Below are 27,906 nucleotides of genomic sequence, written 5' to 3'. Positions count from 1 at the left end.
GCAGTGCCTGATAGCATTTATGGCCATCTTTGTGATGCTCTTCCCAGAATGCTTTGGAAGAATTTATCATTGCCCTTTGGTACCAACGACTTATGAGAATGACTTGTATTATTCCATTGCCCAAAAAACATTGATTGATGTCAAGGATTCTGAAATAGCTGCAGAAGCAGTTGCTAGCACACAATTTGCAAACAAAACTTATAGAGTGGTGGATTACAATGACAGAATTTTGGGAAACCATATTCATCACAAGAAGGAGCTAAGTGGTTCACACATTGCTGTTTTATCAGTTGTTGATTGTTGTTAATAAACTCAGAGGTATCCTACCAGGCAGATTGCTTCTGTCCAAAGACTGCCTCAATCATAGAAGCAATAGAATTCTGCTGGAGTGTATTAGTTAGGACAGGACCCATTCATAGTTTATATACCTCTTCTACTGACGTTTCATATAACCATTCAATTTTCCTGAGTATATATCTCATCTCTTAACCAGTTTATGGTTAGATACTGGGAGTGTTTGAGGCTCCATTGGGAAGAGAAGAATTTAGTGTGAAAACAAGATTCCTGTTCAACATTCTTGGTAGTGATCAGATTACTAACTAAAGGGGAATTGAGTAAAGGCTCCGTTTTTCAGAACCTCTGGGAAAAAAAAACAAAAAACAGACAAGGACAGAACTCAATGGAGCTCTTGATACAGCTTTAGGGGAGATTATTCTGTACCTTTTGAAATAAAAAAGTAAGATGTGGGAATTATTCCATATTTTAGCTTCTTTATTAGCATTAATCATTCTTGTTTCTACTCTCTAACTTCATTCAGCACACACTATATGCTAGACACTTGGATAAGAATCTCTTCATAGCCATTACTTTCTCTCCAATTCCTTTAATGTTTTCTTAATACAATATTTAAGAACATAGTCTTTTTCATTTCACACAGATCTTTTTGTGTAGCATACCATACGATTGTTTATTGACCATTCGAACTTGAGTTGATTATGAATCTTTCTGATACTGTTTTCTCATCTAAAAAATGGAGATCTAAGTACTACATATATCATAAGGCTGTCGTGAGACTAAATGAGATAATGTCTATAAAATATTTTAAGCTCAACTCAGTACATCTTAAACATTCACTGTCATGATTTAATGCAAGTTTTTCTACTATATTGAGCCATTTGAAATTGCCTTTTTTGTACACCAAAGATGGTAGAATATTGGTAACTACATATGGCTCAAATTCACGTACATTGTTTTCTAGATGGACTTATGTTAGTTGCCTTTGAAGGTAAGGAGACTGATCTCCTTAATAGTGAAAATAAAGAAAGGAGCATGGTGTCCAAAGACTGGAGGTGCAGGCTTACAAATTAAAAGTTTATTTAAGTCAGGATTATGCTTCTTTGCATAGCTGAACACTTTATTAGGAGCTCTCTGCATAGATGATTAATAAATATTAGAGCAATGAATTCAGATATATGAAATATATGAACTTTAGGAAATAGGCAACTACTTCTTTAAAAATCACTCTATTTCCCTTGCTTATAAAACTTTCTTTCTGATACCTGAGATCTAGTAGCATAATCATTTCAAAAATATGAATAGCAAATATGTATGACTTGAGTTGACCTAGTTGAGTTTGGGAACTAGATCTATCACACAGAAAACATTTCACTTCAAACCAGTGATTCTTGATGAAAAAAAGGCTGTGCGAACCATAGCATGGAAATTGGTGTTAAGGGTAAGGGCTTTGGTCATACCTCTTCCCTTCTTCAAAAAATGAAAAGAAATCCCAGATCAGGAATAAAAGGAGCTGGATGTTAAAAGTTCTCTCTCTGGCCAGGGATAAGAGCATCCTAAGAAGTCAAAGGAAGCCTGGGATCTGCACACCTCATCCCGCACACTAAGCAGCATTACTGCCAAGTCTAAAATCACCCATAATAACGGAGGCAACTTTGGTTGCTAGTTTTGCTCCAGAACAAACAGTTAAGTGATCATTGTTTTGTCGCATGATCATTGGATATACTTTCCCACAAGTTCCACTGAAAAAAAGCAAACAATACATATACATGTGAATTTAAAACATAAATCAGGAGAATGTTTGCAAATCTATAGAGACAAAATAATTAATTAGTGGGTCAAGGAAATTAGAGGTGGGAGACTCAGGTGTGACGGTTAAGGAGTGTGAGGTTTCATTTCACGGTAAAAAAAAATTCTAAAATTGACTGTGGTGATGGTTGCACAACTTTGAATATACTACAAGTCATTGAATTACAGACTTAAAATGGGTGAGTTATATGACATGTGAGTTAAATGTCAATTAAGCTTAAAAAAAAAAAAAAAAGGAAAGGAAGAAACATGTATCTTGCAGACCTTGATGTGTAAGTGTTCTAGACTTTTTTCCATGCTGTGAGAGCTGCTTAGTAAACTACTGTTTCAAACTTAACAATATAACTAGAATATCTTTTATACCAATGTACATTTATGCGATCTTTATTTAATGACTGAATAACACATCATTTATTTGTATATATCTAAATTTGAATAGCCAATCTCTTATTATTAAATATTTAGCTTATTTCCTTTTTTTTAACTATTTATATACTTTTTTATACCTAAAAAAAATAAATAAATGAAAAATCTCTGATAAGCAGACTATATAAAATAATAACATAGTGGTATAAGTGGAAAAGTTGATTTGTTTGTTGTAAGAGACACCTGCGGTACAGAATGTTCCTGGCAGGATGTCTGGTGCTTGGAGCAACAAGAACAATGGAAGAAGACGTGAACTTGCACACAAGAACACATTGCAGGGAGGGCGCATACGCCTGACCGATTCTGAGACTTCTTGCTCTAGGGACTAGAAAAAGATACTTAAGAGGATAAGAAAAAGATACTTGAGAGGAAGTAGCTGAGAACACGGAAGTGGCTTTGAGGCTGAATCTGGGAGTTGGCTGTAGCTTGTATCTACTAACCTAATAGTAACTATTACTAAATTACAAAGCCAGCATCGTTGTGAAACTTAATAAAAGGCCATGGAGATAGGGGTTAGGTGGCCAGTATTGTCCATCCTCCTCTCCTTTATCCATGTAAGTTACACATTTCCAGACTCCGACTCTTCTTCCAAACCGTCTCCGCAACACTTGTTCCTTGAATTAAAATGAAGGCTTGCATTGTATAAACATAAAACATAAACACCTACTATGCCAACCACTGGCTTTATACTGGGGATTCTACAAATGACACTAATTATCTGTTCTTAGTTCAGGGCCTGAATTATCATTCCTAATTCTTTTTTAAGTACTAATTCAAGATAACATTTCCGATACTAGACAGTAGTTTGTTTTCTAAGGTGTATTCTACTATCACAACTAAAACCACAGAATCCAAGAATATCAGTGCCCGCAGATCATCTATTGAAGTTCCCCATCATTATATCATAGATGTGAACATTTAGGCCTAAAGATATGTAATGACTTTTCCCAGATGACTTGGTCTCTAACAAAATCGGGATCCGAACCCAACTCTCTATGAGTCCAGAGCATTTGCACCATTGCAAGCTGGCATCCCGTAGCTGATCCCCTCTCTACCATCCCCGCAACCGCCCAGCACTAAAACCCTTCTCCCCATCAACTTGTGCTATGGGAATAGAAGCCTGTTCTGAAACAAAGTTCTCTTTTTTCCACTGCTAATTATAGTTGAGGATTAGGAGAATGCTGTCTGCTAATACAATTAACACTAAGAAGTGAATAACAATAGGTTTAACCGTCCAGGGAACACGTATGCTTTAAGAGAAGTTACCAGTGCTTCTCGCCCATTTGTTGCCTTGGCCTTTTACACAGCACCTTCATATTGGAGTTGCCTAAGAGCAGGATATTTATTGTACTGGTGGAGAATGCGAGGCTCAGGAGTGTGTCTTCCTTTCTCTGGACAGAAAGGACAAAGCTGGGGCAGACAATTCACTCACTTAATCCAGGGCTCTTTCCACTAACAAATGACCCTAATGAATGGGTGGGCTACCTGTCAGGGTGTTTTGAACAGTGAAGGTTTTCCCTTCTTCCTCTAGGAATGTGTCAATCACTTGGTTCTTTACTTCTGAAAATTTGCTCCCTCCTCACCTCCCCTCACCCCCACAAACTGAAAAATCTGGGATCCTTTGCTGTCTTACAGATTAAAATGATAGACAATCTCTTCATCTCCAAAGGGAGGACACTCTTCATAAAGTTCTTGAACTTTATGAGCACCAGGCGCTGATAACTTCCAGCTCATTTAAAACTCAGCTTTCGGAGAGTCCAGGTTGAAAGATGAAAGGGAAACAGATACGAAATGTTAAAAGCATAGATTTTATATTTCCTTTAATTAGGTACAGAAAAGCAAGACTTCCTAATCCTCTCTACATTCTTCTCCACGGACTGGCCCTCACTTGCTGTCCACATGAGGATCACGCCCTTTCCATCAGGGGACTCATCCGCCCTGACACGTCCTGGGCTCTGCTTCTCCTTCCAGCTTTTCAGCACCAAATATTGGACACACATTCCTCAGAGGCTGTGACGGCTGCTGCCTCGTGGGACAAGCGGCCGCACATTGCAGACGCACTGCACAATCCACCAAGAGTGGCGGAACAGGTTATCACAGATCAAATTCCTGCGGCAGTCACTTCCTCTGCTTATCGGGGAATCAGGGCTTTTTCCGAGGAGGGCCAGGGTGGGGTGGATGTAAGTCCCTCCAGGGCACCAGCTGTCCTAATAAGCAGGACTTCTCCGCAGTGCAAACTGGAAGGGAGCTCTCAACTGTCCTCACAGTGGGTGCTTCTAAAGCGGGCCGCCGGCCAGCCCGGGCTGTTCAGTACTGTGCTCACTTACCCACAAAGGCTGGGCACAGTGGGGGTGATCAGTAAAGCCTGGTCTTTGCCCTCGGGGAAGGAGAGGAGGCAATATTATAGATGCACAGAGAGCTGTGGGGATGCTGCGCTGACTGTATGAGGACCTGGAGAATATCAGGTTTTACTAAGAAGACTGATACTCAGCTGGTTAAGAATCTGTCTCCTGGTTCTCCTTGCATGAGTTGTGCCGCTAAAATTAGAACCCAGGGCTGACTCCTGGTTCAGCACACTCCTCACCCACACCCCCACCCTCTTCCTCTGAAGGACAAACCACAAAGAAATTTTCACAGGGTCTTTCTTTATTCACAAGTTGCTTTTGTCATTTCTGGCTTAGGTCATCACAGCTCGTTGAGGTTGTTATTCGAACAAAGATTACTTGGGGACACCTTTTGGTATAAAACTTTCAGGATATTATTTCCAGATTTATTCTTTTCAAAATCGAAGCCAGTTCAAATACTCACATTAAGGTCATTCAACGAATACAGTGATATAGTGGAGGTGCTTTCCTCTCCTTTATCTTGCAAAAAAATAAATTACCCTCTTGCTAGTCTTTTCTGTCCCTTCTTAAACAACTTAGTGACAATTTCTTCCTAAATCCATTAGGTGGGCATAATGTAGTAAACATCTATGCTGGGTAGGGTGGGGTGAGAGTAGGAAGCATAGTAGCCAGAGCCTGAGTGGGATGAGGGGGGTGTCCACACGGGGGACGGAGTGCTGCAGGCTATGGGGGATTGATCACTTGCAGGTTTATTGATTAGATAAGTAAATATTTAATGATAATGAAAGCCGGGTTTCTTACTGTCAGAGAAGAGAGTTACAAATAAGGAAAGTGGGAAACTAAAACGAACCCTGTGGTGTTAAATTTAAATTGTAGGTATTAGTGTGAATTATGTTTTTTTAATACATACAGACATAGATTGATATAAATGATAAATTGATAAATTACCTGTATATAAAATGTGGCACACGTACATCTATATCTATGTCTTGATCTATTCTAAGTATGTGTGAATGTATGTATGTATATGCATACATATATTCCCTAACTCTGACTGATGAGAGGGCCTGAGAGAAGAGATATTTACTTTGAAAGAAGGCACAGAAACAGTAGCTGCGTGGCCTTCAACAAGTCACATAATCTAATTCTCATTTTTCAACATGAAATACATATTTAATGTTCTACTGAAAGCCATGTCCTCTCCTGATAGAGCAAGCTAAACCAAAAGCTTTAGTGGCTTGGGCTGAGGGTGCCATGGCCTATCCCCATCATCAGTCCTCCTGGGCTAGTTCCTCAGAGGAGAGAAATGTTAGAGCTGAGTGAGGCAGATGACTCAAATGGGTTTTCTAAGTGAATGGACCTGGTCAAAGAGGTGTAGACCAGAGGCGCTGTTCAGTACCTCTTCAATCATATTCTGAGTCTCTGTTTTGGATCGCCGAAGCAGTTTGCTGAGGAATGGCATGGAAAGTTGGATACATGATGACTTCAGAGTTTTAATGCATCACAAACAGCAGCCCTCTGACCCTGTACATAGCAGGTTCTTCTCTCCTGTGACCAGAACAGTAACATCTTTCTTATACCATCTTTGGCTTACCAGGCTGTGCCAGTTAGTCTTTCTGGATGACTCACAGGTCCCCTAGGAATACCTTGGGGGATGTCACTGATGCTATATGATAAGCTAGGGGAATGGAGTTGGACCACATAGACGCTGTGTTTTGGAGACTTAATGGGCAAATAACTAACACTCTTGTTTCCAAGTTTAGACAAGAGACTTAGTTAGACACAGGGGCAGATATATGGAGAACAAAATATCATTTTTATCACTAATAAAAGTTGGATTGGTTTAGGTGTTTGCCCACATGGACTTCTTACTATTTTATCAACCAACTCACTGGCACCTCCTCCCCCACATCTCCACAAGGCCTGCCTCTGGGAGCTTACCCCACAGCGACTTGCAGAAGATGCCAGCTCTCTGCAGACAGACAGATCCTGATGGGAGACTGGAAGGAGAGAGCTCCCTATGCCACCTCCCTCTCCACACCACAGATCAATGAGGTACATCTCTTCTTCTAGGAAGAATGGAGCAACTGGAAGTATTTTTACCACATTATTTTCTTCCTGAAGAATAGAATACCTGCCCTCCCCCTTTATGGAAACACAAGGAGTTGGGGTGTAGTGTTTCCACCTGCACATCATGCTACGGTAATAAACAACCCCCAAAGCTGACAATAACAGAAGTGTACTTCTTGTTCATAGTACATGTCCATTATATGTCAGTTGCAGATTTACTCCTTGTCATCTTCAGTCTGGGACTCAGGGAGGCAGAGTAGCCTCTATGTGGAACATTGCCATTGCTTCTGGCAGAAAGAAAGGGAATATGGTAGAGCAAATTCTGGCTCCTTAAACTTTTACCCAGGAAGTGACACATTCCACTTTTGTTCACATTCGATGGCCAAAACAAGTCACACAGGCAAGTCTGATGTCAATGGGGAGGGAGATAAAATGTGTCCCTCCCTCTCAAGGAGGGGTAATCAATATTTGGAACAATAATTGTCTCCTACAACTACTTATGCTGCGTAAGGAGAGGATATGGCTAGTGAGCACAAGGAGATGACATAAATAAATTCTGCTGAGATTAACGAAACACTTATATGATAACAAGGAAATAGCTAGTGGTCTACTGTGAATGTATGTCTACTATCTTATAAACTGCTCCACTTGGTAATGAGTCTATAGGTCACGCACAGTAAATAGGTAATTGTGAAGGGCCTTGAACAGCACTTTCCAAAACCAAGGCACTAACTTGGGACAAAGCTTGGCTATCAGGTAACTTGAGAGTCCTGTGGGGTGGGTATAGGGGACAGGGGCAAAGCAATGTCATACTAATGTAGGAGCAGAACAAATAATTTTCTTTTTACCCTTCCAAGTTCTTCAAGCTGGTATAATAATCAAATTGACATGAGATAGATTGATAGGAAAAATAGCCAAATTTATTACCTGTGTGTATCTGGGGTTCCATAAAAAAATGAGACCCAAGGACAAATCAGGCAGTTGATGCTTATATGCCACCTTGAGCTAATGAGAACGAAGGATAGTGGTTTGGACTTCAAAAAGGAGGAAGGCAATTCACACGAAGATGGAAAAGTGAACGTTTGGTAAATAAATGTTTCCTGGGCCAAACAATGCAAAACAGGCCTTGACCAAACCGGCTTTGCTAGGTTCCTCCCTGTCTATCACACATAGCTCATATTAAACCATAGTTACATATGATGATAACTCTCTTCTTAGAGTAGGGCTCTATCTAAATTCTTTTAGGCAGTTACAGGGAATATCAAAGATTTTTCCTGAATCTTTTGTTTCTTAAGAATAACCAGCTTAAAATAATCAATTTCTCCAAAAGGCATGTTTTTGGGTGGCAAACCTTGAGCCCTTCACTGACAAGAAAGAGTTACATTAGGGGCGAGCGGGGGCAGTGGCAAGGAGAAAAAGTGGGCCTTCTTTATAAGGAGATTATTAAATGTTGAGTGGATAAGTTGGATATATGGTATGAAGTGAAGATATATGTCAGGAGCTTGGAGATGGGTGAGGCATTCAGCAATTGTCCAGAGTGTCTGAGATGTTTGGTCCTTGACCCTTGATTAAGAACACAAGTCGAGGTGTTAGGCCACAGACAGCAAAAATATCCATAGGCCACCCTCAGTGGCATGAAAGGGAAACTAAGGAGAAGCATTTGGGTTTGGCCCTCCCCAAACCGCCCTAATAGCTCCAAACCTCCTGTCCTTCTCCAGGGGCCAGACCTTCCCCAATTCACTCAGATTATTCAGCACCTACTGTTGCAGGGTAAACTGGGGCCCAAGAGAGAGAAAGAGAAAGACATTTTCAATTCAATTCTCTATATTTTATCCCCCTTGCTTAAGGTTCTACTTGCATTTACTTGGGGTGTAGGGTTGGGTTATAGATAAGAGAAGAATCGAGTGAGGATGTTTTCGTTTTTATGGCTACCTCTTAAATAAGTTTTTGTTTTTGTTTTTGTTTTTTTAAGATGTAGACTCACAATGCTAGCTTAAGAAATGTTTACTATGTGGTTAAATCTTTTTAAAATTTAACATAATTTCCGATTCTCTTCACCAAGTTAGCTAAGGTTTCGATGTTTTTCCTGCCCCTGCCCCTTAATGGGTTCTTCGATCTGATGTTTTCCTTTAGAGGCACAATTTACATAGGCCTGCTTCCTAGGTAGAACGAATAAAAACTCCTAACCCCCATTCTTGCAGTTATGAATCCAGCTTCTGTGAATTTAGAGGAAAAGAATTTACAGAAGATGACGAAGAGCTATAGTCCTGTGTGTGTGTGTGATGGCTGAAGGAATATGTCCTCTTTTCCAAATGATGAAGCCATGGCACTGTGTGTGTGTGTGTGTGTGTGTGTGTGTGTGTGAACATCTGACATTGTGCTTGTACAGAAACCTCTCACGGCCCCTTGCAGGCCTCCTTGAGTCATATCCTCATCTTACAGTAGAATTGCCCCACGCTACCTTATAAGGCAAAATTAAAGCTTCTAATTTATCTTCTTAAGGCTATAGGAAGTAGAAACAGCAGGTGCTGAGAGGTGTGGTGCCGAGTCACATTTCCACAGTGAAGCAGCAAGTCGTCGGGGAAAACAGACCCCTGTGAGGGTGCTCATTTTTCAGCAGCCCCCTGGTGGAAGAATTGCCCAGTGCTGCCTGGTGCTTGAACCAACACATTTGCCTGATCTGCCCATTCTGGGGTCAATGGACAATATGTCTTGTCCTTGGAGACACTTTGAGAAGCTCCTTGTGGGCAACTCAGGAGAAACCAAGAAAGGTGCTATGGGCAGGTCCACAGCAGGTGCAGGGAGGAAGTGAGTAAGCAGACAGAGACCAGGGTCAAGGCAGGTGTTCAGCCGCAGGAAGGTCTAGTAAGAGAGAGCAGTATCAGAGGCTTGGGGCAAAACACAGATGGACCTCCAGGAAAGCAGATGTCCAGGATCAGGGAGACCTGCGAGTTTGAGTTAGGACCAGGTTTGCATGCTCTGAAAGATCCTGGAGCTGTTTTTTTTTGGGAGTGGGGGCGCGGGGTGTGGGGGTGGCGCGGAGGGTGAGCTCAGGTAGAAGACCAGTATTGTGCCTGGATCTAAAATAAAGTCCCAGTCATGAGAAATATGACAAGAGCTCAGTAACCAGGACCAGGAAACAGAGTCAAAGCAGCACAGCCCCTGAGCTATCAAGTCCCTGGCTCAGAGGTGCTGGAATTAGCATGGCCAGAGCATAACTGATCCCAAGCCAGAGCCATGGTTCAGTGTAGCTCTGGTCCTGTTATCCCATAAGGTGTGAATTGATCTCCTAAAATATCATAAGGTCCATGCCTGCTTAACTTTGGATAGCTCCTCACCTGCCTTCTGTTGCTTCCTCTCTCCCCAGGCTCCACCAGGCAATCAGATAGAGATGATAGAGATGATTACCTAAACCATGCTTCAGCTCCCTATGGCTCAACATCTTATGCATCGACCCACCAAATGTTCCTAAAGTCCTGCCTGCTTTGGAAGCTCCACCAACTTCCATTTAATCCCAGTTACCCCATTCTTGAAACAATAGCCTTGTTTGTTCCCAGTTTCCTCATCTCTGCCTGACAAAAATTACTAGCTTGGTGAAGGGGATGGATTGAAGGGGAAACCTAGGGTCATGCCTGCCAGCAGAAGTGAGATGAAGATGATGATGTGGGGAAGAGAAAAGGAAAAGACATCTAAATTACTGAATGGAGATGATGGAGCCATAGAAGGCGATGCTAAGATTTTGAATTTAGGGATGATGCTCCTGTGTGCATTTTTCTGCTATTGCTTTGAATTTCAGTTTCTACTTACTTTGTATTCCTTTTGGGTGACATGGAGAAGCGAAATCTGAAATCTTCAGTGGGATGTAGTGGAAAGAGCGTTTGACTTGACATGGGAGGAGGACATGTGCTCTGCTTTCTTCCGTGCTGGCCGCATATCCTAGAGAAGTCATTTCACCTCTCTGGGCTTCACTTCTCATCTGTAAAGTGGGGAAAGATCACTTTTTTTTTTTTTTTTTTTTGCCCATTCCTAGGGAAATAATGTAAATGAAATGCTTGCAAGCTATGCAAAATAAGTGTAAGGTTTTAAAGTGAAAGATAATTACAACTTCTTTCTGTCTGGCACATTCATTCTCCTCGCTAAGCCTGTTTCACCGTCTTTGCTCCTACACCCACCTTGTGGCTATATTGGGAATGGCGTGCTGCAGTTAAGGGACAGTAAGCAGGAGGAAAGGAAAAATATGACAAATTTACAAATAGAAAATTATTTGTTAATTCTCCCCCAAATTAGTTAAGACATCAATGCATTGCCAATCAAAACCTCTTGATAGGATGATTCTAAATTCATATAGAAGACTGAATGAGCAAGAATAGCCCAGACAAATTGGAAAAATAAGGTTGGGGGAAGAGCTGTAATTATGACCTAGTAAAATGCCTGTCACAAATCAATATGCAATAAGTAGTTGTAAATTTTAAAAAAGAATAAAGAAGGAGAGGAGAATATATTAGAAAGCTATAGTTATAAAAACTGTGATATTGTCATAAGAGTAAACCATTGAATCAATGTAACACAATGGATAATCTAGAAGTATATCTATACATATAGAAACTTAGCATACAGTAAAGACACTATTTCATATCAATGGGGAAAGAATTCAATAAATGGTTTTGGAACAACTGACTGTTCATTAAAACCTAAGTCACACATTCCTAAAACTAAATCCTAAACGAATTGTTAATCTAAATTTAGAAAATGCAACTACATAGTGTTAAAGGGAAATATCTTGGGGGTAGGAAAGATTTTTTTTTAAGTTTTTTAAAAAACACAACACTAAGCCTGAAACATATGATAAAATATATTACATCAAAATAAGAAAATTTTGTGCAATAAAAGACCATAAACAGAGCTAAAAAGATAACGAAGTCTTAGAGAAGAATTTCGTAGTGAAAAAAACAATATATAAAGAAACTCCCATAAATTAATTTTTAAATGACCCTACTGAATAGGAGCAAAGTATAAAAATAATCAATTCACAGAAGAAAATCAAATGGTCCATGAATGTATGAAAAGATATAATATTCATTAGCTAAAGAAATTCAAAGTAAAACAATTATCACATCATGTTAACCAATCTGATTGGCAAAAATTGAAAGCATTTTCTATATCTGTCAGAAAGAGTCTGGGCTAAGGACACTCATTCTCTGCTGGTGAATAGGGGAATTGTTCAATAAACTATGTTATATCTATATTATGCACAATGCAAAAGAAAAGAGATCTCAGTGCATAGCATAGTACAATCTCTGGATATATTGAGTAAAAAACACATCAAAATAAAATACATATAATATGATACTATATGTGTGAAAATAGAAACAGAAAATTTTCTATGGATGTGTGTATGTGGATGTATGTCTTTACATACAAAAGATTCTGTTAGATGCCCACCAAACAGAATATGGTGGTCACCTTGGGAGAGGAAATTAAAATTGAGGTGCTGACCAAAAAGGGACTTTAGCCTTGCCTTTCATGTTTTATTTGTGTAATTAGAGATGTATTTTTTTAAAAAAATGATTAATGCAACAGATGAATTTTCCAAAGATGGCTACAATATCCCCAATCCTCCTTGCTCTTGGCAATGTGCACTTACCACCATCAACTTTTAAATATCAGAGTCAGCATCCAAAGCCAGACAGTCTAATGACATCCAAGCTAAGCCTATAATCACTATCCAACACTGCTCTGATTAATTAATCCTTACAACAATCTTATGAGGTAATACTGCTGATATCATCAGTTTATAGAAGAAGAAGCTAAGATCATACAGAAATTATAAATAGCATGCAGCTAGGGAAAAAAGTAAAAGAAAAAATATCTTACGGAAAAATATTCGATTATCTCATTAATAATCAATAAAATTAAATTAAAACAAAGACATGTCATACTTATTAAACCACAAAAGTAAAAAAAACTAAAGGATAATATTTCTTGCTATAAAATTTGTATACTCATACATTATGAGTGGAAGTACAAATTAACACAATACTTTGGAAAGCAATTTGGCAGTTCAGACCATGAATCATAATGTGTTTCAAATGTTTTGATTTTGGTTTACTTCTGTGAGTTTATCTTATATTATGAAATGTTTGCACACAAACATGTTCATTGCAACATTAAGCATATAATTTTTTTTAAAAAACTCTTTGTTTATCCTGGATTTGTATACCCCCAACTTTGTTAGCCTCTTTGAATGATTAATTGAAATATATAATTATAAAAAAATTCGGGCCACACATTTATTTATAGAAATTATGGTAATAGATAAATTTCCATGAAAAATATTAGGAGGGCTTATGCAAGAATAATCATAACTTTGAGAGAGTGTTAGGGTCAACTTTGTTTTCAAGATGCTTAGTAATGTTCTCATCCTGTTTAAAAATTTATTTTTAAAAGGGCAAAACTGTTTTATGATGCTTGCCTGTCTGCCAGTCACTTTTCCTAGATTCTAGTTCCTGTCTTAAAGATTCTGGGCCAGAGATCCCACCCTACAGCCTGGCACAGAATAGGTTTCTTCCTGCCCCTGGGATGTGAAGACAGAAGGCCACAAAGCACCCCGGGCCCTCCAGGAGCTCTTGGACACTGCCCCTGTGCCCATGGCAGAAGTCAGGCCTAGAAAGTCCACGGACCCTGCCATGTGAATCTGGCATTCTTCATCATCAAGGCCTGTCAGCTGGCGGCTGAGGTCCTTGACAGTTGGTTAATCTTCAGTGGGGTTTAAAGCCAAAGTCTGCAATTGAATTATTCTGTTATCGAGATTGAGGATTAACACCTCTATTGATTTGATATAGAAAATGGCTCAGAAATCCCCCTTGACAAGCTCTCTCTTTATCAAGAATTCACTCCGATCTCACCCACTTAACAATTCACAGTAAGTGCCTATATTAACTGAAATTAGGTAGGCCCCAATCTGCTCACTGTGTTCAATCTCAATAGTCTAGGTAGCAATAACTTAAGCTTGTCCCCAACCCCACTCCAAGGGCCTGAAATGAATCTGAGCTGAAACACATAAAACCCAGACCTCCTTTCATAACCCTGGAGATAAATCATATTTCACTCTTATCGGCCTCTAGCTCATTCTCCACCCAGAGCTAGAAAGGTCTTTTAGAAGACTCTCTGATGACTTTCCTTCAGACACACAATAAAAAACACTCCCTGGCCCAGCCTATAAGGCCCTGCCCAGCCTGGCTCTGCTGGCACCTCTGGCAGAGCATATGCACTTGTCCCAGCTTCTGCTGGGGACAGCCTCTTCCTCTTTCTCTAGATTGACCAACCAGTCTCAATTTATATGGCACTTTCTTTTTAACACTAAGGAGATCTCTCAGTTTTGAGCAAACCAAAACAGTTGACCAGGCTCCTTCCCCACCCAACCCACACTCCTAACCTGGTCATGCTTCTGGTAGGTCTTAGCCCAAAAGTCACATCTCAAAGTGGCCTGACTCCTTACCTCCTATTCCCCCTGCATCTAAAGTGGGTCTTCATTGCTATTTTCTCTCATGAAACTGTTTTCTTTGCTGAGGCACTTATATGAATGATTTACTACTTCATTCACAATCAGTGATTGAGTCCCTCCTGGATGCTATGCATTGTGTTATGGGCTGGGGATAGAACTCTAAATGAAGCAGACAATAGTCTCTAACTTCACAGAGCTTACTTTCAAGTGGAAGAACAGGGTCTGATTACACAGGTAAACTACAGAGTATGTTAAGGTGTGATCAGCATGTAGAGAAAGATAAAGCAGGAGGGGATTGAGAGTGCCAGGAGTGGAAATGCAGAGTGCAGTTGTAGAAAGGGCACCTGGGGAAGGCCTAATTGATGTTACATCTTGATCCTAAACGATGAGGGAGAAAACAAGGATTCCTGGGAGAGAAAGTTCCAGACAGATGGAACAGACTATGCAAAGGCCCCAAGGCAAAGAAGCCAGAGTGGCTTGAGCTGAGGGGTGAGAGAAGCAACAGCAAGAGGTGAAGGCACAAAGGTAATGGAAGACTGACCCTATAGGTCCTGGTAGGTTCCTGTCACTCGTGAGGCTTTTACATTGAATGAAATGGAAGCCATAACCGGTTTTGATCATAAAATAACAAGATCTGTCTTAGGGTTAAAGAGAAGGGAAATCTTCAACAGGGATAATGCAGAACCTGGAAGGAAGATGTGAGCCTAGTAGAAAGGGCCTGGGACCAGCAGCCAATGCACACAGGTCCCAATTCTGTCACTAATTTGTTGTAAGACCTTAAGCCAAACATTCTCCTTACTTCTCTGGGTCTCAGTTTCCACATCTATAAGATAGGCAGACTCTACTATCTCCACCTCCAAAATGATTTTACCACCTAACATCAACCTTCCTTACTATTCTCCACTTCTGAAGTTTTCTCAAGTGAACTAAACTAGGAGATAAGAAAATAAATTAAAGAAATATGTATTTTCTATGGAGAAAAGAAGATCTTCAAGGCAGTGATTCTTAAACATTTTAAAATAAGTCTCCTTGAAAAAATTGAGAAGAGTATGGCTCTTCTCCCTAGGAGGAACAAACCTTATATGTATCCACATATAAAGTTTTACATGAAATTTCAGGAGGCTTAATTTAGTACCATCTACAAATCGTGGGCCTAGATAAAAATCCTTGCTTTAAGAAAAGCTCTATTGTAAAATTTAACTTTGTAAAAGACAATGTCAGCTGCCTCTCAAGGTAGAGTACACTGGACCCTTGCTGCCAATTTATCTGAAATGAACTTTAAGAAGAAGTGGGAGCAATCAAGCAATTGCAAGTTGGGTAGACACAGAGATAAGTAACTCAAGGTAGATACAAGATGCAGCAAGATAACGTTTGCCTGCTCAGGAAATGCAAACTCAAGGGTGCCTGCTTTGGAGAAAATATTTAGGTCTGGGATTCAGGGAAGACAAAAGAAGTGGCAGAGAGAACATTTGGGGAACTGAGGCAGAAAGGAAAGAGATAACAGGAACAGATTGGAGTTAGACAGTCAATGTCCTAGAAGGCCAGACCTAAGTTTCAAGAAATACAGGAAGTAAAGGGGACTGAAGGGAGAAGGGAGAAAACCTGCAGGGCAGAGAAAGAAAAGAGAGGGTGTGGGCCATAGGAAACAAATAAATATAATCCTAATTGAATATAGGTATATAAAACAAATGGCACCCAAACGAAGTCCAGATACATGGTGTATTGAACTCTAGAAAGAACAATTAACAACAACAACAACCAAGCCAAGCAAAACAAGAATAGCAGAAGGAGAGTTGGTTTGCGGCCAAAATTACATGATTGATTATTGATTTATATTTTTCATTTTCTTAGAGATTAAGAATAAAGACAAGTATTGAGGGCATGAGCAAAGTTTTACAAATTAAAAAAAGAAATACCTTAGTTGTGACGTCCACTGAGTTCTGCAAAGTTGGAAAGATTAGTTAAATATCATCAACACCTTTATAGGGATGAATAGAGAAGTCTGCATTCCAAGACAAAACTAGAAAATAAAATAAAGATGAGGAAGTTTCTGTTTACGGCAGGTGGTAGGTACATTACAGAGAAATCAAAGGGTGTTTAGCAAACACCAAGCAGGACAAGGAATCTGGGCAAAGGAGTCTTGCTCTTGTGAGAGTTTCCAGGATATAAGGTAAAAGACAAACAACTTTTGCCAGATGCCTGGCTTTCAATTTCCTTTTTCTCCACTCTTACCCTCAAGCTCAGGGACAAACATATTAAAGTCTCTCTGCTAACCTTATAATTGCACTATAATTGGAGTTTATAAAGAGGGCCATTTTTCCTTGCTGTACGTGCTATTCTGTTCAGATTTTAATTGTCTGCCTCCTTCACATTATTATTAAATATTTGATTCCATGATTTGTTATTAAATTCAACAATTATTTACTGTGCACTCACTATGTACCAGACACTGCTAAGTATCCCAGGAGACACAGGGATGGATAATACACCATCAGTGCAATCATTCATTCACTCACTTAACATATTTTTTGAGTACCTGCTTTATCAGGTACTGTTCTAAATATGAGATAGTAGAGCTAGAAGAGAATAAAACAAATCGAGGAGTTTGACCCTAGAGCCTAGTTCTACAGAATATTGGGTTGGATTGGGGTGGGGGTGGGGATTGGGCGACTGTACTCCAGACATCCACACCTTCTTTCCTGCCAGATGCTGATGGGTGGGGAACTTAGAAGTGACAGAGTTTGTCCACCTCCTGGCTTTGTGATTTGTTGGGGCCTGATCTTTAGCTTCTGTCTCTTTCTGCCTCCAATCTTTTATCTGTTTGCATTCCTATTTAAGTGCCCCTTCTTTTTCTGATAGGTCCATGATTAGAAACACATTTGGAATCATCTCTGGTTCTGCCTCTGCCTCTATGACACCGTTGCCTTTGTTTTTGGTCCCCAAGCTCCTCAAACCTGGACATAGGGATAGGAGGAGTGGTGCTCGGCTATCTGGGACTTGAATGACTCCTGGCCCCTGTTTGCCTGGGGAGAGACTCCAAAAAAATTATTTGCTCAGCATGGTTATCCGAAAAGCAAGCAACTATAGATGAGGGAATGAAAGGAGAACATTTATTCCTCGGGCCCCTTGCTCTGTTAATCCCTAGCTTGAAGTTAATGCGTCCCAGAAGGCAGCGCACTGTTGAGGAAAATGCGTGTAGTAGGAGCCTTTGAAGTCCATAGTCTCGGGTTCAAATTTTAACATTACACTGAGAGACATGGTTACTAGAGCTAGGATTTGGCCTTGCTCAGTGAGAATCTATGGACTCCACGTCCTCATCTATAAAATGAGTTGACAATTGTTGCTGCTTCTACCTCATAGTTGATAATAAGAAGCAAACGAATTTCTAACAATGAGGTGATAGTGTCTTACTAATATATACAATTATGTTTCCTTTTGATATTCTACAACTCATAGTCCTTCCTGTTTTCTCTCCTGATTTCTATATTTTCATTAGAGAATTCACATTGGATTTTAAGATCTCTTCTGGCTGCAAATTCAATTGCTTCCATGAAGCTTCTCACAAACTCCCTGGCCCTCAAAACAAAAGGTTTAACTTTTAGTTCTTCCTCATTTTCACCACCTACTTAGAGACAAAGCTTGACATTTCATTTGTCCTTGAAAGTTACTCTTATTTTTAACTCTACCAAGGAATAATTGACAAATATAACTATATGTATTCAAAGTGTACAATGTGATGATTTGATATACATGTACATTGTAGAATGATTACCAAGATCAAGGTAATCAACATATTCATCACCTCACATAGTTAATACAGTTAACTTTTTTGTGTGTCATGAGAATACTTATCTATTCTCAGAAACTTCCAAATATGCAATACTGTATTATTAACTATAGCCACCACACTGTATACGAGATCCTCCGAACTTATTCTTACCTTGGAAAATTTATACCCTTTGACTTACATCACCCCATTTTCCCCTCTTTCAGCTTCTGGAACCACCATTTACCATTTTATTCTCTGTTTCTATGAAACTGACTTTTTTTTTTTTTTTAAGATTCCACATATAAGTGTTACCAAACAAGATTTGTCTTTCTGCATATGGCTTATTTCACTTAATATAATGCTCTCCAGATTCATTCATGTTATTGCAAATGTCAGGACTTTTTTTTCTATGACTGAATAATATTCCTCTGTGTGTGTATGTGTAATTACATCTTATTGCTTCATCTGTGAAATGACACTGAGTTTGTTTCCATATCTTAACTATTGTGAATAGTGTTTTAATAAATATAGTTGTACAGATATCTCTCCAAGATACAGTTTTCAATTCCTTTGGATATATCCTCAGGAGTAGGATTGCTGGATCATATGGTAGTTCAATTTTTAATTTTTTGAAGAACCACCATTCTATTTTCCGTACTGGCTATCCCAATTACATTCCCACCAACAGTGTACAAGGGTTTCTCACAGCATTTGTTGTCTCTTGTCTTTTTTTATAATAACCATTCTAATAGGTGTGAGGTGATATCTCATTGTAGTTTTAATTTGTATTTATCTGATGATTAATGATGTCGAGCATATTTTTATATACTTATTGGCTACTTGTATGTCTTCTTTGGAAAAATGTCTATTCAGGTCCTTTGCTCACTTTTTGATTGGATTATTTGCTCTTTTGCTCTTGAGTTGTATGTGTTCTTTATATATTTTAAATAATAACCTCTTATTAGAAACATATTGTTTGTGAATTTTTCTCTCAATCTGTAGGTTGCCTTTTCAATTTATTGATTGTTTTCTTTGCTCTGCAAAAGCTCTTTAGTTTGATAAAGTCCTACTTGTTTATTTTAACTTTTTGCCTATGCTTTTGATGTCTTATCCAAGAAATCATTGCCAAGATCAATGTCAAGGATATGTTTCCCTATGTTTTCTTCTAGGACTTTTACAGTTTCAAGTCTTACATTTAAATTTTTGATCCGAACAGCCAAAACAATCCTGAGAAAAAAGAACAAAGATGGAAGCATCACACTTCCTGTTTCAAACTATATTACAAAGCTATAGTAATCAAAACAGTGTGGTACCAGCATAAAAACAGGCACATGGACCTGTGGAACAGAATAGAAAGCCCAAATATATATTGTCGACAATGGTGCCAGGAACACACAATGGATAAAAAAAAAGTCTCCTCAATAAATAATGTTGGGAAAACTGGATATCCACATGCAAAAGAAGGAAAGTCATTCTTCTAATACATTTTGCTTATTCAGTCAATAAATTGAATTTGTGCACTATGAATGGTTTTTTTCAAAGTACTGACAATAATGGAAATATGAATATAATATTGTCTGAGCTTATTATCCCCAGAGCCTGTCTACTTCAGTTTCCCACAGCCAATTTACATTAAGGACTGTAAGGACTTGGCTGTCTGTCTTTCCTCTTTGATGATTTCAGTGCCTAAACTCATCCATATGTTTCATCTTCTCTGAGGAAAAAAAAAAATCTGAGTCACTACCAGCCAAGGGTTTGAGAAAAGGCTTGAATTAGTGCTTGACGAAAAAAAAAAAAATCTGGGTCACTACCAGCCAAGGGTTTGAGAAAAAATAAGATAATGTATGAAAAGGCTTGAATTAGTGCTTGGTTCATCGCAAGAAGGTGTTGTCATTGTCTCAGGAGTTCCGGGGCTGGTCAAACCGTCCTTTATGAAAAAAAAGCACCCTGAAATGAAGCTAGCAGGAGAAAGACAAACCATACAGTAAAAGCAAAATATCAGAATATCAGAAAAGTCGGAATATCCGGATGTTTGAAGAGGCAAAATGAGGCCAGCTTGGTGGTTAGGCAGAGGCATTGAAGGACCATTTATGCGATTTGGGGTTCGGATGAAGAGCTAATCATATTGATTTTCAATCTCATCTTGTAATTCCAATCCCTCTCTTTTGGCTTCATAAGGTTTTTCTCAACCCTGCACTGTTAGTAAAGAACTTTTCTGGAATTGAGAAGTAGAAACAATTAACTCATTGATTTTGTGTCAGGACCTTTTTGCAGGATTTGCTTTTTGCAATCCTTACCTTAGTCGTTAAGGTCATGAGCATGCCGGCCCACAAAGGCTTGTTCATTTGCCATGTTTTCCTTGGAACCAGCAGAGGTATCACAGTAAAGGGAAAATATTTAGAAGTAGTTTTAAAAAAAGTGATAACTGTGATTACATAAACTTGCCTTTCTTTCCCCTGAATGGTATCTGGATTAACTGCCCCAGAGTACTTTATCAAGGCAGTAGTTGAAAGGTCTAGGTCTAAGACTATACAAACCAGATTTAGAAAATAAATGAGACATGGAAAATTCTATTGTGCATGCAGTTGCATGGTGTCTGAGAGACAGGCAATATGAAACACCTTGTAAGTATATTTTCTGATTTCAAATGTGATTATGTTATCTGAGCCAAAATTGCCAGGGAACAGTTCTTTTTCCTGCCCCCATGAACTCTTCAAATTAAACCCAAATAGAATTTCCGAATATTAATTTGATATGTAACCTCTCTGTTTTAGAACATCTGAATGATGGATTTCTTAAAAGGTCAAGAATCTCTGAGTATTGAGGAGACAGTCATATTTTAGGATTCTCGCTTCCTTGATTCATCTTATTTACAAATAACCAGTGAAGGAAAGTTTCAGATATGTTTAATATATGGCATCAACTCTCAGAATAGTTTAATAAAATATTATCACTATCTGCATCTCATGTATCTCCTTGATTAATCTCATTACATTATGATTATTGTTCAGATAATAGCTAGTTTCCATGGAAGATGAATCTCACTTTTATGGTGTCATCGTACGTGGAATATTGCATAGGATATCATAGGGATGGGGGAGAGGGAGGTGGCCTGTCAATTTTTGCTTATGTTGTAAGTGCACTTGAGCTGAGGGAGCCTTAAGTAGACCAGATAATGAACTATGGGGTGAAGGGAAAGGCTAACTGTCACACTTTCTTATCCTAGCCTGTTCCTGCCCCACTAATCCTCTTTCATTTACTCTCTGATGCCTGAAATTCCCTCAACAGGAAAGGCAGGTTACACCAAGAAAATAATTCACTGAAAATATATCAAGAACAAGTAACATTTAGGCAAACTCTATTTCCAAATAAGGTGTGAATAAGTGCCACGTTTCCCAGGCAAGGTGGGAAAATCTAGAGGAAAGGAAAGCAAGAGGATATGAGGTTCCAGAGGGGACAGAGAGGTCCCTGTGATTGGGAGGAGAGAGGAAGGTGAAGAAAGAGAAGACTGAGAACCTTAATTGGCACTTATTTTATAATCTGATTTCAGATGGTCCAGCCCAATGGGCAGATCAAGTGATTGGTCAGGTTGCCTAATTTTCAACCCAGTGATTGACAGTAGATGTAGAGCAAAACAAAAGACGTTCTTGAGCAAATGATAGAGCTTTGCCTTCTGAGCAGCCAGCACACTCCCTACCAATCACACCAAACAGTCTCCTGACACATTTGGGGGCCCAGGGGCACAAGAGACTGTGAAGTTATAGATCATCTTAAGAAGGCTCCAATCCCAAGAGAGCCTTTTAATAAATGAGGAAGCCTCATTTGTTTCCAGACTCTGGGCTCATCTGAGACTAAAGGAGACAAGGTGCACTGACATTTGTTTTCATTTCAGACTGCGTCTTCTATCCTTGTGGTCTTCTCCCTAATTCCCTCTCTGGCTCTGATGATGAGTGAGGATGGAGGGCATCCAACCTGTCTAGTCTTCCTTTAGCAGAAGTACTTCATAGGCGATAATCCAGGATGATTTTCCTCAAATTTCTGTGAGCACCCCTTTAAACCTGCCAGATATGGGCAAAGCAGAAACTCTGGACTTTGAACTTTTATCCCTGTTGCTTGGTTTTCTCCAGAACCTCAGCGACATCCATCCTCTGGATGGATCTGTTGGAACCCAGGGCATCCACGTCAATGCCTTCCAAGGTATGGTCAGCATCGTGACAACGATGCTTTGAGTAAATGGGATGGAATCTTGGACTACAAGAATGGAAGATGTGGAACACTTTCATTACGGATGCCAAAAAAAAAGAAGAAGAAGAAGGCTGGTCTGTTCCAAAATTTAGTTTTATGCTTTTCCAGAGAGAAAAGGATACTGTGACATTTGTCTTCTCTAGGTTTGGGCTCTCAATGGGAATCCTTATCTCTAGGTAAGGGACCAACTTTCCTGTAGTTGCCTGATTTATTTTCGAACCAGCGACTGTCGGAGGAACTTCTGTGGTCTGTAAGGATCCCACATCGCTTTGAGTCCCTGTGAGGCGTTGATTTCACATGGTTCCTGCGGTCTCCGATATAAGAGAGCCGTTTAAAGAAACCTATTTCTTATAACTGGTGTGTGCTAAAGAAGTTATTTTGTCTTGATCTCAGATTTTAACCAGTTTATTACCAAAGAAGGATGATTTCTTTTCATTTTGAGAAATCTTGCCTCAACTTTTTCATATCCTTAGATAGTAAGACCTAGCAGAAAGATGCAGGACTGGGGAACAACTGCCTATATCTTTGGCCTGGCTCATTGATAGAAGAGCTCTATAACCATAGAGACATCACTCAAGCTTTCTGTGCCTCAGTTTCCTCATCCACAAAACAGCATCAATAGCTGCTCTTCTCACCTGAAAAGACTGAGGATTAAATGAAGTATAAAAGCCCACACTCCTCACTCTGGCCCAGAAGATTCTTGGCCATCCAGCTCCTGCTGGTTGGAAGCCATTCTGTCCACCTCAACCCTGGATATCTTAGGACAGACGCCTCAAACACAGGCTTTGTCTCTGCTTCCACTTGTACCTGCCATGTTCTCTTCCCCAAATAACTTCTCCCTGACTTCCTCAAGGCGACATCTCTCGAATCTTCCTGGACAGCATGAAGTCTAGTGGTTTCCAACTTTGTTTCAATCCATAGAAACTTTCTTTAAACAAAATATTCCACAGAATTCCACCATATAGAACAGAAGTCGGAACTGTTCTAGCTGGAGGAGGGAGATGTGGGTGAAGGGTCCTTTGGCTAAGTCAGGCACAGCTGAAGAACCGCTACTCTGATCCACAGCCGAGAGAGGCCGTGTGACAGGCCCAAGGCCATACAGAGGGGAGGTCAGTGGCAGACCCAGGCCTAGAATCTGAGTCTAGAGAGCCGGACACAAGGATCCTAATCACCCTATCTATTCAGAGAGCTCTCTGTAACTTGGAAGATACTTTCACAAGTGGTAAGTATCTCATCTCATCTTCTCATCCTCATGACAACCCTAAGGGAGAGGGCCTATCATTCCTTCTTCACAGATTGGGAAGCTGAGGATCATGGAGGCAGCCGAAGACCATGATGGCTGCTAAGTGCCAGAATAGAACCTTAAAGTCAGCTTCATTGCCTAGCTTGCCTCCTGTCCCACCAGTCCATCAGTGGTGTGCAGAGCACCCGGGGGGATTTCTTCCTGGGCCTGCAGCAGTGGACAGTGCCACAAGGCCCTCAGGGCTAGCAGGGCTCTACAGTGCATTGCCAGTCCTGCTGCTGGCCCTTCACTCCAGTGCCCAGAGCTGCACTTTTCCTGGGTGCTCTACTTCTCAGAATAAAGAACAGCTACTTGCCAGCACTGATGGCAATTAGGAGCCCACTAATATCATGACTAAATGAATGACATGGTTCCACTGTGTTGCTTTAAGGCCCTCTTGGTGGCTAAGCTGTATAGCAAGATGGCCTGTGTCTTGACCAAGATGAACCAAACTTCCTTCCCACTTTAGATGACATTAACAAGGCCCTAGATCATCAGGTAAGTGAGACCAGCTCACTGTGGTCCCCTCCTAGTCTAGTGTTTTCCAACTCTGCACTGCACCCTTCTAGGATGATGCTATACACACAGGGGGAATTCAGTTCATGCTTGTTCTTAATGCCCATGAAATCCCTCTGTCATGCAAAGGACCCCAAGGCTCATTTAAGTCAAATAATAATTAGATCAATGAAAATTCCATGTGATGACATAGTTTTTATGTATTCCAAAAGAGTGTGAGCTACATGTTAATGAATATTAATTGCTGAACGTACTGAATGTATAATTGTTGAATCTATTGAGTGAACTAGTAAGAGTACTAGCAACCCCATGCCTTCTCTCCTCCCTTGCACATCCCCCAAACACATAGACACATATTATCTTTAGTTAAAAATAAGCCCAGAACTGCTGAAATGCTCTTCCCTTCAGGCTCTTAAATGATGAGGAGAGTCAAATAAATTAAAAATCAGCATGAAGTCCTTGGCAAGCTGTTGAAATCTGCTGTCATTTACTTACATAACCTGCCCAGGACATTTGGGCAATATTAATGTCCATTGCCAGAGGGTCACTGATTCTTGGGGGAAAAAGAATGCACTTCAGGTCACATAAAAATAAAACAATTTATTAAATTTTTTCAATAGAAATATACAATATTACATTCATCTGATTTATAACAAGCAAAAACAAAATATAAATGCAATAAATAATTTTAAAACTATTCTATATTATCATCAGAGATGGTGGGGAAAAAGCACTGGAGGATGAAAGAGTTGAGAAATTAAGAGAGATTAAAGGAATATAGACTGTTAGAAGACACATAGGCTCACGCACAGGGTTTTCTGGAGTAATGTCATCACCTTGTGGCCAGACAGGATATTGCAGCCAGAGACCAAATGAGGACAAGTTTGGGTTCACAATTTTTTTTGTAAATTGAATTGCCCAGGCTCACTGGAATATGTTTCTCCCTGCCTCCTTCTTGCTGTACTACCTCTCGATGCTGTCTCATCATTTTGAAATGTCGTCCTTTCCTGGCTTTAAAGCATTATCCACTCATTCATGGCCTTATCTACGTTATTTTCCCCAGCCGCCTCAAGAACTTAGTCCAGTATAGAATGCCCATCAAGGACATGTGCCGAGAAGTCCCCACCTAATTTGCCCAGCAGGAAAAAAAAAAAAACCATGTGTGAATAACTTAACTAGAAACCTAAGACCATGAGTGAGACAAAAGTGTAATATGATTTTTAGGTCATTGGCTAATTCTAACGATAACTTAGCTAGAAACCTAAGACCATGAGTGAGACAAAAGTGCAATATGATTTTTAGGTCATTGGCTAATAATTCTAATGACAATTTTCAGATCTATTCCATTTCTTTGCTACTGGGTATGAAAATAATGTTGCCTGAGATCTATTACCTGGGGGTGGCAGAGATGATTTCCTGACATCAGAGCTCGCTGAGAGCAGAACTAACTTAGTTTTACCAGAGGATTGAAGATAGATCAATGGGATTTAACAGTCAATGGATACCTTCACCTGACCCAAAGCTTCATCGCCCCAGTCCAAGCAGCACAGTGCCTGGCATCCCAGTGTTAGAGGTCCATTGTTTTGGGATTCTCAGTCCTCCTGTTTCTCAGGCTGTACAGCAGTTAGAAAATAGAGACTTCGTAGTTATAGACCGCACTGGGGAAGGAACATCTCAGTGGCTGGCACCCCTGCTGGGGACATGGTGGAGTATCAGTGGTGATCCAGATAAGACTTCAGAATCTGCCTGCTATTATAGATATAGTCAGTAATTTCTTCCTATTAGGCTGTTACCTGTCACTTATATCTTAGTATAAATTAATCCAATAAACGAAGCTTCTTCATAACAAGAGGATCCAGCAGGGAGAACTTGAGGGGCTGGTGGTTAAGGAGGATGATTAAAGGTCAGTAAAAGAAATAGAAAGAGAGGATGTGAAGCCAATTATTGCAGCACTGGGGAGACCTCACATTTTAGTCCCACGGTCTCTCCCGAGCATCACATCTGATTTAGGTGCACGTCATAAGAAATCCACTCTACTTTGGGGTCTTAAAGCAATTACGTAATATTTTTGTAAAGTTTTTCTCTTTCTTCTTAAAGGTACTGCACTGGCAGTTGACCCTCATTCATGTTCTGAAGTCCAACTCCTGTCCTTAATGGGTCTCTCCATCTGTGGTGAGATCCCTGGGCTCTGAAGCTCCATGCCGGCCATGTGGAAGATGAACTCGCTTAGACAGAGCTACTGGCCTGAAACCAGCACTTAGGGCCCAGCTCCTCATTTCTACGCTCTACCTTTCAACACAAGATCCAGCTTTGTAATCTAGAAAATTGGATACAATTTCTCCTTCTGGCTTAGAGCAATAAAAGTTTCTTGCCTCCCTGGTCTAGCAGATGATGGTCCTGCCCTCCCTGCCCGCACCGTCCTCTCTAGGTACTGGTATTTCCATCCACGTGCAGTCTACAGTATCTCATACCTGCATGGTGAAAAGGAAGAAGGGCCTCTCCTAGAGCATCTTATTTCTAAGGGCTCCTCTTTGGGATGTCCCTTGAAGAATCCCTTGAAGATTTTGGCAATAAGTAACAAAAGACACCAGCCATGGCACAGACAAGCTGTCAGGTCTGAGGCCACATCTCTGTCTCCTGCAAATTGGTGCTGAGATTCTATGGAAGCCATTCAGTGTGGTGGCCCATGAAAATCCCTGAGAGATCCAAGTGAAATTGGGCCTCCCAGACCTCTCTCTGGAACTGGTCTGAAGGCCTTAGTGTTAACTTCCAGTCCTTTCTCTCTGCTACAAATGAATAAGGAGCCTGGCCTCTTAGCTCTGGTTCTTAACTGTCCATTCCTATAGTTAGGAGGGGCAGAGACAGCCCTACCCATGCCACATGGAACATCTCTGACTTGTCTTACCTTAGAAGCAAGAATAAACAGGAGGGAGTACTGGAGATACCAACACAGATGTCCAAGGAAGGCCGTGTTGGAGTTTGAAGAACTTTAAGCGGGGCGGGGCTGGAGCAGGGTGCAAGAGGGGAGTGCTCAATAGCGCATGTGCATGGAGTGGGAGGACTCAGGTTACCTCGGCGCCAATCTGCAGGAAACGGAGCTGAGCACCAGCTCTGTAGAGTCACGATGTGGCGTGGCTACCTACAGTCGTGAATGGAAAGACGATTATATGGCAAAGGCCCAAGATAAACCTTTAGCTGGGCTTAAATAAGGTATGATGGGCAGGCCAAAGGCTCAGAACCTGTGGATTTGGTCACATATGGCTTACCAAGGACAAGGATAGTGGAGATATGTGCATAAACACACTCAGGGAGGAAGTATCTGATGTGACAGGCCAAGGCTTGGTGGGTCAGAGACCCTGAGAGGACCACGAAGCAGGACCTGGCTCCATGAACCCCCAGAGTTAAATTATCACAGCTGTCAGTCCACCCCAACCTGTATACACCTTGTCCCTGACACTTCATCTTCATCACAGCTCTGGGAGCCAGCCCCTGTCTTGTCCCATGTTCCCAAGTCCCTGTTATGACTGCCTGGACCCCTGCTTCCTAGCCCTCTGTGAAGGTACTAGAGCTGTTGCCTACTGACTGCTCTTACAAGATCTTCCCCTTTCCCCATCCCCAATTTCTGAGCTTCGGCTGTTCCTGAATT

At 40.4% G+C, this 27,906-nt stretch overlaps 1 pseudogene; it reads left to right on the top strand.

Annotated features, from left to right (window-relative positions):
- Nucleotides 1-21,244: 21,244 nt before the first annotated feature.
- On the top strand, nucleotides 21,245-26,452 carry LOC107195499 (annotated as a pseudogene).
- The last annotated feature ends 1,454 nt before the right edge of the window (nucleotides 26,453-27,906 follow it).

This window comes from Pteropus alecto, unplaced genomic scaffold (assembly GCF_000325575.1).
Source record: "Pteropus alecto unplaced genomic scaffold, ASM32557v1 scaffold131, whole genome shotgun sequence".
Classification (NCBI taxonomy): domain Eukaryota; kingdom Metazoa; phylum Chordata; class Mammalia; order Chiroptera; family Pteropodidae; genus Pteropus; species Pteropus alecto.
This window is presented reverse-complemented; position numbering and strand designations above follow the sequence as displayed.